Below are 11,049 nucleotides of genomic sequence, written 5' to 3'. Positions count from 1 at the left end.
AGTTGTCATCACCATCACATGCTAAGGTTAAGAACAATGACTTTGAATGAAGTAGTAATGAAATTAGAATCCCATGTTAGTTTCATATAGTTAATTCAATCAATTTTATTCTAGTTAATGCTATTTAGTATAATCACTTAGTTTAGTCAAAACCCAAATTGTTATTTGTCTTAGTATTTGTCATTACAATTGGAGATCCAGCAGCACAAACAAAAATGTTGATGGATTTTTCTCAACCCAAAATCAATGACATTCAATCTAGCATTGTCAAGCCAGCTATCAGAGGTAATACCTTTGAGATCAAGCCTGGCATAATTCATATGGTACAGAATTTAGTCCAGTTTGGGGTTCTCCAACGGAAGATCCCAATATGCATATTAGGGATTTTATAGAGATCTGCGACACCTTCAGGTTCAATGGTGTGTCTGAGGATGTAGTAAAACTGAAACTATTCCCATTCTCTATGAGGGACAAGGCTAAGAGTTGGTTCCACTCTCTACCAGCTGGTTTTATCACTACTTGGGAGGATCTTGCTCATAAGTTTCTTACTAAATTCTTCCCTATGGCGAAGACAGCTGCACTCCGGAATGCTCTCACTCAATTTGCGCAGCAATCGGGAGAGTCTTTATGTGAAGCTTGAGAGCGCTACAAGGAGATGCTTAGGAAGTGTCCTCATCATAGCATGCCTGATTGGATGATCATCAATTATTTTTACAATAGTTTGAGAGCAGAATCTAGACCCATGCTTGATGCAGCATCAGGTGGAGCATTATGTTCAAAGAGCTATGAGGAAGCTTATGAGCTAATTGAACTAATGGCTTCCAATGATTATCAGTATCCAACCCAGAGATTGCCACAGGGCAAGGTAGCAGGAGTTCTTGAAGTGAATACAGCTACGGCTATCACTGCTCAACTAAAGGCGTTATCTATGAAGATCGATTCTCTAGCTAACTATGGTGTTAAGTAGATAACCAGTGTTTGTGAGTTGTGTACAGGTCCGCATGCGACGGAGCAATGCGCTATATCTAGTGACTCAGTTCAGTTTATGAGCAACTTTCAGAGATCGCAGCAGCCAGTTCCTGTCACTTCTTATCCTGACAACTGGAATCATCCTAACGTCAGTTGGAGCAACAATCAGAATGCGATGCAATAGCCTTTCCAGCAGTTTGGAAACAAGCAATTCAATTCTCCTGGTTTTCAGCAATAATTTGCACCAAGAAAACAACTCCAACTTTAACAACAAACTCAGTTTGCAGGTTAATCTTTGAATGAAAAATCTGAATTGGAGGAGTTGAGGCTTATGTGCAAAAACCAGGCTCTTATATGCCGAAGCCAGGCTATTTTTATCAAGACTCTGGAGAACCAAATAGGGAAAATTGCTAACGCCTTATTAAATCGACCACCAGGAACACTTCCTAGTGCTATAGAAGCCAATCTAGGCAAGAGGGAAGTCGAAGAACAGGTGAACGCCATCACCTTGAGGTCTGGAAAGGTCGCAAGCCCCCAATTTCAGCAAGACGAAGAGCTTGAAAAATCTCAAGTTTAAGAAAAAGCAGTTGTGGATGAAAAAGAAGTGCAGAAGGAAGCAGAAGTGGAATCAAGGAAGAAAACTGTGGAACATACTCCTCCTGAGGGTAATACAAGGGAGGAACATGTCTATCCTCCACCTCCTTTTCCTAAGAGGCTGCAGAAGCAGAAGATAAATAAGCAATTTGCTAAGTTTCTGGAGGTGTTCAAGAAACTTCATATCAATATACCTTTCGCTGAAGCTCTTAAACAGATGTCTAGCTATGCGAGGTTTATGAAAGGTATTCTCTCTCGGAAAGTAAAGCTCGATGACTTAGAAACTGTTGCTCTAATGGAAGAGTGCAGTGCTGTGCTACAACAAAAACTACCTTATAAGCTTAAAGATCCTGGAAGCTTCACTATTCCTTGTACCATTGGAAACTTGTCGTTCGACAAGTGTTTGTGTGATTTAGGAGCTAGCATCAATCTGATGCCGTTGTCTATCTTCAAGAAACTTGGTTTGCCTGAGCCAAAACTGACATACATGTCTTTGCAGTTGGCTGATCATTCTATCACTTATCCACGAGGTGTAGTGAAGGATGTCTTGGTCAAGGTGGACAAACTCATCTTCCCTATTGATTTTGTGATTCTAGACTTTGAGGAAGATAAGAAGATTGCCATCATCCTGGGAAGACCATTCTTGGCTACAGGCCGAACTATGATCGATGTGCAAAAAGGAGAGCTTATAATGAAGGTTCATGATCAGAAGGTCACTTTTAATGTGTTCAAGGCAATAAAGTTACCCACAGCTGAAGAGGAATGCTTTAAAGTAGAGTGGGTAAATTCTGTCGTGAATTCGGAGCTTGAGCAATTGCCAAAGTCAGATACCTTGGAGAGATCCTTAATAGGGGAATTTGATAGTAAAGATGAAGACGGGGCAGAGCAACTACAGGTTTTGAATGCACCTCCATAGAAGAGGAAGTTGGATATGCCATTCGATTCTCTTAGGTTAGCAGAGCTAAAAATTTCTCAGGAGCATCTCGAGCCGTCTATTGAAGATGCTCCCATACTTGAGCTCAACCCACTACCGGATCACTTGAGTTATGCATTCTTAGGTGCACCCCCTGACAAGGGGTTGGTCTATATCTATTATAATCTAAGGGGTGACCGGTTGGTTCCTCCCATGCTTATATATGGTCCCTCTCGTGCACCACAGACAGTTGATAGATTTGGTCTTGGTGTTGCGCAATATAAAAGGTTGATTCAGCGTATTGAGACCATTCATGACATCCACCGTCATTTTGCTGAAGATTTGACACATGCTTGTGGTACTATTTTTCGAGACACTGGTGTCGAGGTTGATTGGCCACCTGATCCTCCACACGAAGAGGGTGATTCTCCCGCTAACTAGGTATGTCTGAAATCCTTATTACTACCTTCAATGAGGACATTGAAAATTTTAAGTTTGGGGGTGATAATGTAAGGATTAGTAGTGTGTGTCCATATAGATTCATATAGATTTATATTGCATGTTTAGTTGTAGTTCATTCATATTTTTGCATGATTGTTCAATTAGGACATATTTGTTTGCATTTTTGTTTGTGTTATTACGTGAGTCCATGTAGTTGCAATTGCATGCATATAACATGATCCCTTAGGTTGAGCTATTTTCGATTGATTGGTTGATGTTGATGTGAGTGTAGTGATGATGAATAGAGGGTTGTTTAAGTCTAATGAATCAATTTGCATGCCAGAAAAAAATAAATTTCACAAGTCTTATAGGATTGGTTTTGAGCTAGATCATGATCATACTTGTTTAGTTGTTGAGATTTAATCACTTGTTTATATCTAGAATTTTTGGTATTCTCTTAATGGCAAAAGAACATTGAATTTTAATCTGGAGAAAAACTTGGATTTCAATGCTAGTTGTGGCTAGGCGTCAAATGGCTAGTAGCCGGCTCATATCTTTATGAGTAGTCTAGGGTTGAATGAGATGGAGCGAAACACACTCATTCAGAAATTGTTGAAAAAAAAGAAAAAAAAGAGAAAAAAAAAGAAAAAAGAAAGAAAAAAAAGAAGTATGTGTTATTCATAATTGATCAAGAGTGAGCTCTTTAATACTCGAGTTATTAAGTTCTAGGGGACTTTGTGCCTAGTGACCTAAGGCTTTTATAGTCTGGGATCCGCTTACCTAACGCTCGCTACATGGGTATTATTACATAAGTCTTTTGGGACCTCATTCATTGCACGATCAAATAAGCATCTTTGTTATGTGTTCAATAATAGCATGAATCCTTGTATAACTCTAGTAGAAAGGAGGTGTTGAGAGTCATTATACGTTTAACGTCTATTCTGTTTATAAACTTGTGATTATTTTGATGATAAGATAAGTATGGTTATTGATCTAGTATCGAGAGTATATCTGTTAAGCGTTGCACACACACACGTTCTGGTTTGTGAGTTGATTTGTGGGATTTATTCGAAATCTGTTTTGAGTTATTGCATTCTTAGAGGCGTTGGCTTATTCATTTGGTTATGGTTATTCTGAGGGGATCAATTACATTATCATTTAGTTGCATTCACGTAGTTGCATTCATGCATTAGGTTTGTTTTATAGTTTTGAGTCTGTTTATGCTTGAGGACAAACATCGATTCAAGTTTGGGGTGTGATAAATGGATTTTATATCTACTTGGAATGCTTCATTACACACTTAAGTTGGTGTTTTGGACTCAAGTTATTGGTATTTTTGATGTGTTTTTGTGTTTTTGCATTACAGGCGTTAGTTGGAGGAAGAAAGGAGGTTTAAATGAAATATGCTGAAAAGAGGTCCGATTCTAAAGTCAAGTCCATTCCCAATTTATAGAGGATCTTGAGAGCTTCGCGTGGACTATTGGATTGTCGAAATCGGACGAACGAAACTCAATCTGCAGTCAAAACAAGAAAATGAGCCAAAATCCAGTAGCACGGCGCGCCCGTGCTAAGAAGCGGGGCAGCCGCGCTGAAAGAACAGAAACACGGTGCACCCGCGCTGGTATGCAGGGCGGCCGCGCCAGACTTCCAGACACAGCGCGCACCCGCGTTGGAATGCGGGGCGACCGCGCTGGTCCGTTCAAGCAGAATCCTGATTCTACTTGATTTTTGAGAGAATTAAAGTCCTGATCATCCTGGAGCCTATATATATCAATAAAATCACGTTTTTAACAACAAGGAGACCTGGGAGAGCAATAAGAAGACATAGAGAGCACGAGACGGCGACGGAGAAGAAAACTTTTGTTTTCTTTAATATAGTTGATACTTGGATGCTTGTTTTTTATTTGTCTTTGAACCCTAGTACTTTTATATTGCTTATTATCATATTTTCATTGGAACCCATGGTGACAATGAGTTCGACTATGAACTAATTATTATCGTGGGGTTCTAACGGATTTACTTATGGATTTCTATAGTTAATTTTTTTCAGTATCTTGGTGTGTGGTGATTGATTGATATCCTAGTATTGGTTGTGCTTATTCGTCTTATGTGCGTAGCTAACATATAAGATAGCGTGTTAATCTCTATTGAAACAAAAGTGAATATAGAGGTTTAGAACTTGCCATGCTAGCATAGGTTCATGTATAATTGTTATGCATGATTTGTAGGTAATTTTAACCATCTTACTTGCCCTATGTAATCATGATAGATAACTTGCGCATTAAACCTTTATGTTGTCAAATTCTATAGACATATAGGGTCTCAACATAATTGGTGTCTATTCAGCTTCTATCTCTTTTGTAGATGTCTGGTAGTAGGGTATTCGTACAACGACAATTAGCGTTTACTAGTTTCGTGTTATCTGATTAGTTGTCATCACCATCACATGCTAAGGTTAAGAACAATGACTTTGAATGAAGTAGTAATGAAGTTAGAATCCCATGTTAGTCTCATATAGTTAATTCAATCACTTTTATTCTAGTTAATGCTATTTAGTATAATCTCTTAGTTTAATCAAAACCCAAATTGTTACTTGTCTTAACATTGAATGATAGCCATACCATCGTTGCATAGGTGCATAATCTTATGTTAACTAAAAGGAGTCTCTATGGGAATGAATCTGATTTATATCTTATACTACTTGCGAACGCGTATACTTGCATGTAATTTAGCGCGTGTTAGCGACTAACACCAACTCTTACCACTATTGATTTAAATATGAATCAATATAAGGAAATTGTTGAAAAGATGAGTACAGAAATGTTTCACATTCACACAAGCATGGTTGCCACTAATGATGAAGTTAGCAGATTAACAAAGATAAATGAGAAGCTTGAAAGTGAGAAGCAAGAAACTGAATTGTTGTTGGAAGAGCTTGAAGCTTTAAAACAAGAAAATGCATATCTAAAGAACAAGCTCAAGTGTGCAAATGAAATTGAAGCAGTGCTAAGGGAGAAGCTTGAAAAGAATGAAGTGAAGATGAAATCTTTCAGAAATGTATCTGAACTGGTTGGACAGTACCATGAGAAGAATAAGCCATGTGCAAACATTGCTATTGGCCTTAACTATGATGCCATGAATGACAAAAAGAAGACTATAGGTGACAAAGGGAAAGCAAAGAAAACTGAGAATGCTCCAACCTTTTTTAAAGAGGTTAATGCACCTATATTCAAAGCATGTGAAGTCAACTTCAGTGAAGAAGAATTGATTAAGCAAGAAATTGTTGATGAGGATAAAGAGAAGAAAACTAAAGAATCAGTTCAGTCTTCCAATACTGAAGATAAGCTCATGAACAAACAAAGTCCCAAGACTCCTGTTGAAGAAACTAAAACTGGAGATGCAAGAAAGAAAAAGAAAAATAGAAATTAAAAAATAAAGATAAACAAAAGAAACAATTTTACCTATGTTGCAGATGCTCCAAGAAAGAAATATGAAAAATGTGGCTCTGTGAATCACCTAACTCACCTGTGTATAAAGGCAGATAGCAAGCCAACTTAAGGAGCTTGCAAATACAATGAAGCAACTACAAATGATCCCTACTCATTCTGTGACAAGTTTGACTGCATCCCTTGCAATTTGAAAGTGATGAAGAGCTGCTACAAACTGAGAGTAGACCTTAAAGAAACAAGAATTGGATCTACAACAGAAAGGGAAAAAGCTTAATAGTCAATGAACTCTATTTTTTCTAAAACTACACATTCTACTTCATGCTAAATCAGTTAACAAGAAGAACTTACCCAACACTGCTTGGGTTTCTAAACACACTTAGAATTCATTGTGCGTCGGGCAAAGTGAAGAAAGTCATCTGGATCATAGAAAGTGGATGTTCCAGGAATATGACAGGTGATAAAGCCCTGTTATCACAGTTTGAGGAGAAAATTGGCCCTTTGGTGACCTTTGGAGACAACAACTAAGGATTCACAATGGGATATGGAAAGATTGTTTCTGAAAATGTTGTCATTGATGATGTAGCACTGGTAGCTGGTCTTGAAGTCAATCTTCTCAGTGTTATCCAATTTGCAGACAAAGGCTTTGAAGTTTTATTCAACAAAGAAGAATGCACTTTTATTAGCGAGAAAACTGGTGAAGTTGCTTTGAAAGGAGCAAGGAAAGGAAGCTTGTTTGTTGCAGATTTTGACTCAACAAATAAGGATGGTGCTTGTTGCTTCTACACCAAGGCATCAGAAGAACAAAGTAAGCTCTGGCATTAAAAGTCGTCTCACTTGAATTTCAAGGCAATTAACACCTTGGTCTAAAAGGAGTTGGTAAGAGACATGCCTAAACTGGAGTTTGCTCAAGTTGAAGTTTATGAAGCTTGTCAGAGAGGAAGAATGAAGAGATCCAGTCACAAGTCAAAAACTGTGAACTCTATAGGTACTCCTTTGCAGCTAATTCATATGGACTTGTTTGGGTCAGTAAATGTCTTATCAATTTCAAGGAACAAATATGCACTTGTGATAGTGGATGATTTCTCAAGATACACTTGGGTAGAGTTTATGCACTCTGAAGATGAAACTCCACATATCATAATTGAGCACATCAAGAATAGAAAAACAGGTTGAAGATTACAATTGTGTGAAAAGATTGAGAAGTGACAGTGGTATTCTCAGCTGCTGGAACACCTCAATCATGTCTAAAAGAAAGCCTACTGCAAAGCATCTTCATGTATTTGGAAGCAAGTGTTACATTTTGAAAGACGACTCTGAATATGTGGGAAAATTTGACTCAAAGGTTTTTGAAGCAATTTTTATGGGATATTCACTAGAAAGAACAACCTACAAAGTTTATGGGATTAATCAAAAAGAAGATTATGGAGAGCACATATATGACTTTCAATGATGACAAGCATCCAGGTTTGGAATGCCTTGATGATAATGGAGCTGAAGCTCTTGCATTTGAGAACCTCAACATTGATAGTGATTCTGATGGGAAGATTTCAATCCAATTCAAAAGAATTACATTGGATGGCTATAAAGAGGATCTTTAGATATTTAAAGGGAACTCCAAACTTGGGATTATGGTATCCTAAGGGAACTGGTTTTGAAGCTGTTGGTTACACAGATGCAGATTTTGATGGATGCATGGTAAATAAAGAGAGTACCAGTGGAAGCTGTAAATTTCTTGGACAAAGACTTGTATCCTGGTATAGCAAGTAACAATAATCTGTATCAACTTCTATAGCTGTAGATGAATACATAGCTGCAGGAAGTTGTTGTGCTCAAGTGCTTTGGATTAGAAATCAGCTAATGGACTATGGCCTAGTGTTACACAAAAATTCCTATTATGTGTGACAATACTAGTGCTATATCTATAGTGGCTAATCCAGTTAATCATTCTAGGACAAAGCACAATGATTTAAGGTATCATTTTAATAGAGAACATGCTACAAATGGTACCATTGAGCTCATTTTTATACCAACAGAAAAACAATTAGATGACATTTTTACTAAACCTTTGGATGAAGCAACTTTCACTAGACTTGTAGTTGAAATTGTAATGCTTAATTCTTCATCCTAAGGCAAGAACTCAGCTAATGTTTTGCAGCAGCTTAATCTCCAGTAAATCAAAATCAATTTCATTTAATTGGAAATTAACTGAAATATGAATTATAAATATTTAAAAATTCTCTGCATATTTGTTTTTCAAATTCAAATTCAACTTGGAATTTTTCAAATTCTAAGTAAACTGCTCAGTTTTTAATTTACATTCTTGATATGTAAAATTAACACAAAGCAGAATTACAAAAACCAAAAGTATATATATAGAGAACTGAGTTCTCGATAAGTCAAAATTGACTTCTCGACAAGTCATGTGAGGACTTCTCGAGTGAGTCCTCGATTAGTCAATTTAATGACTTTTCGAGTGACTTATCGATAGGCTAAAAGGACTTATCGATAAGTCCGTGTAGAGTTCTCTAGTAGTGTTTATTCACAGAGTTCTCTACAAGTACAACTCTTGAATTATCAATAACTCAGAACTGAGATAATTTAGATTAATAAATTATCTTGGTAAAATACTCTTGGAAAATTTATTCTAATTTTATTTTGAATTTATTCAAATAAAAGTTGGAATTAATTCAATCCACTTTTTGGACAAACTGGGTATCTATTTGACACCTCGATAAGTCAATTTTGAGTTCTCTAAAAGAGTAATTTAAAATGACTTCTTGATATGTATTTCAACTCTTAAAAATGACTTCTTGACAAGCAAACTCCAAACTTCTATTTTTGAGTTCTCTACAAGTCATTTAATTTTACTATAAATACCCAGACTTCTCGATACATACACTTACTTACAACTTTTGAGATCTAAAGTGACCTAGCTCTCAATCCAAAACCGATTTCTCTCTCATTTTCCTTCTTTCTCACAAATCTCTTTTACCCACTAAACTTCATACTCATATCAATGGCAGCCAACAATCTTGTACCTTTTCTCCCCAAGGAAACCAACTTTCTTGCATTTCTAGATGCAAATTAAGAACCTGAAGTCTTTCAATGCTTTGTTAAGTTCCTTTCTGAGACCTACTTTGTAGGTGCTCTAATTGCTAATCATATACTATACTTAGATGTGCTAGGTGATTTCTGGAACACAGCAACAACCAGGACAGTTGTGCATGCGAATCAAACTGCGGCTATAGTGATAAACTGCACAATTAAGGGCAACTAGTGGAGATTCTTGAGGATGATGTCAACAAGGCTTTGGGCATTCCCACTGACAATCTGGTGGAGGCTCCAAGTCAGGATGAGCTGCATGAGTTCATGGACTTCATAAACTATTCTGAGAGAATTAAATTGGCCAACGTGAATAAGAAGTATCTGAGGAGGGAATGGTCATTCCTATTTGACTCTGTGATATGGGCATTTACTTGTAGAAAGTCAGGATTTGACAACATATCCAGTGTTGTCCAGAAACTGGTCTACTCGATGGCTTACAATAAACAGATAAATATAGGACACTACATAGTGGAGGAGCTGAGCACCAGGTTGACTATGTCATTGGAATCAAGAGGTAAGGAGATCTTTCTGCCTAGATTTATTGTCAGCTTTAAATTATAAGGTGAATGACATACACATGCTAGAAGGTGTGAATAGAACACTAATTTGCAATTGTAAGCAAGTATCCAAAATTCTATTTGGATCACTTCTTACTAAGAATAAGATTCCAGTAAGTCTTAAGTTAACACCTTTCATGATTGAAAGATTTAAGACTTATCCTTATTCTATGCCAGACATGAGAAGTATTGGTAATCAATATAGCACAACTATGATCCCTGAACCTGTGGAAGTACAAACACAGGAACACCCACAGAGATCTTCCCAAGCTGAAACCATTCCTTCAAAACCTTTAGAAGCTAGGCAACCAACCACCTCAACTTCTCAAAAGGATGAGGTGAGTAAAAAGAAGAGAAAGGAGGCAATTTTGACTGTCATTACTGAGAGTGGTGGGGAGATAGCTGAAAAAGAATCACATATGGTCAAAAGATCCAAAAGAAGTAAACAACCTGAGATGACCACTCTAGCCACCTCTACATCCTCCCAACAGGATGCAGTTGTAAAAACAACCATGAGTGAGTCTGCACTGCCAGCACGAGAAGCAATTTAAGTGTATGGTAGGAGAAATAAGGAAAGCACACACCGTGATGATACATCTCTTGAAGCCCCCTCACTCATTCAGGGGGAGCTGCCAACACTCACAACTGAGCACCAAATTCTTATGACTTAAATTTCTTCTATTCCAATTCCACTTGAATCCACTTCTCAAGTGCAACAAAATTCAAATGACTTAGCTTAAGAAGCTTTTCTCACCACCCAGACATTCCATTTAGATGGTGAGAGGCTACATGCTAGGGTAGACCTTGATGACACTATCACAAACATGGGGAATTCATCAGTTTTTACTGAAGACCCAATGGATACTTTTAATGCATCTTCATGTGCAAAACAGTCTTCACAGACTGAAAGGTTTGAGGGTAGTACTCTTGAGGGGGAGCTATCTAAATCCTCTCCAATTCAATTGGAGGTTCCTCATTTAGGGACAACTCCCCTCATAATCCTAGCAGATATTGCCTTGGC

General features: G+C 37.5%; 1 non-coding gene across 1 annotated transcript; it reads right to left on the bottom strand.

Moving 5' to 3' along the window:
- Positions 1-577: 577 nt before the first annotated feature.
- Positions 578-684, bottom strand: LOC141701237 (small nucleolar RNA R71). Its single transcript, XR_012566723.1, has one exon. It is a non-coding gene; the product is annotated as a small nucleolar RNA R71 (small nucleolar RNA).
- Between the last annotated feature and the right edge of the window lie 10,365 nt (positions 685-11,049).

The sequence above is a fragment of the Apium graveolens genome, unplaced genomic scaffold (assembly GCF_009905375.1).
Source record: "Apium graveolens cultivar Ventura unplaced genomic scaffold, ASM990537v1 ctg3619, whole genome shotgun sequence".
Taxonomy (NCBI): Eukaryota; Viridiplantae; Streptophyta; class Magnoliopsida; order Apiales; family Apiaceae; genus Apium; species Apium graveolens.
Note: the sequence above shows the minus strand (reverse complement) of the source record. Positions and strands in the feature narration are given on the sequence as shown.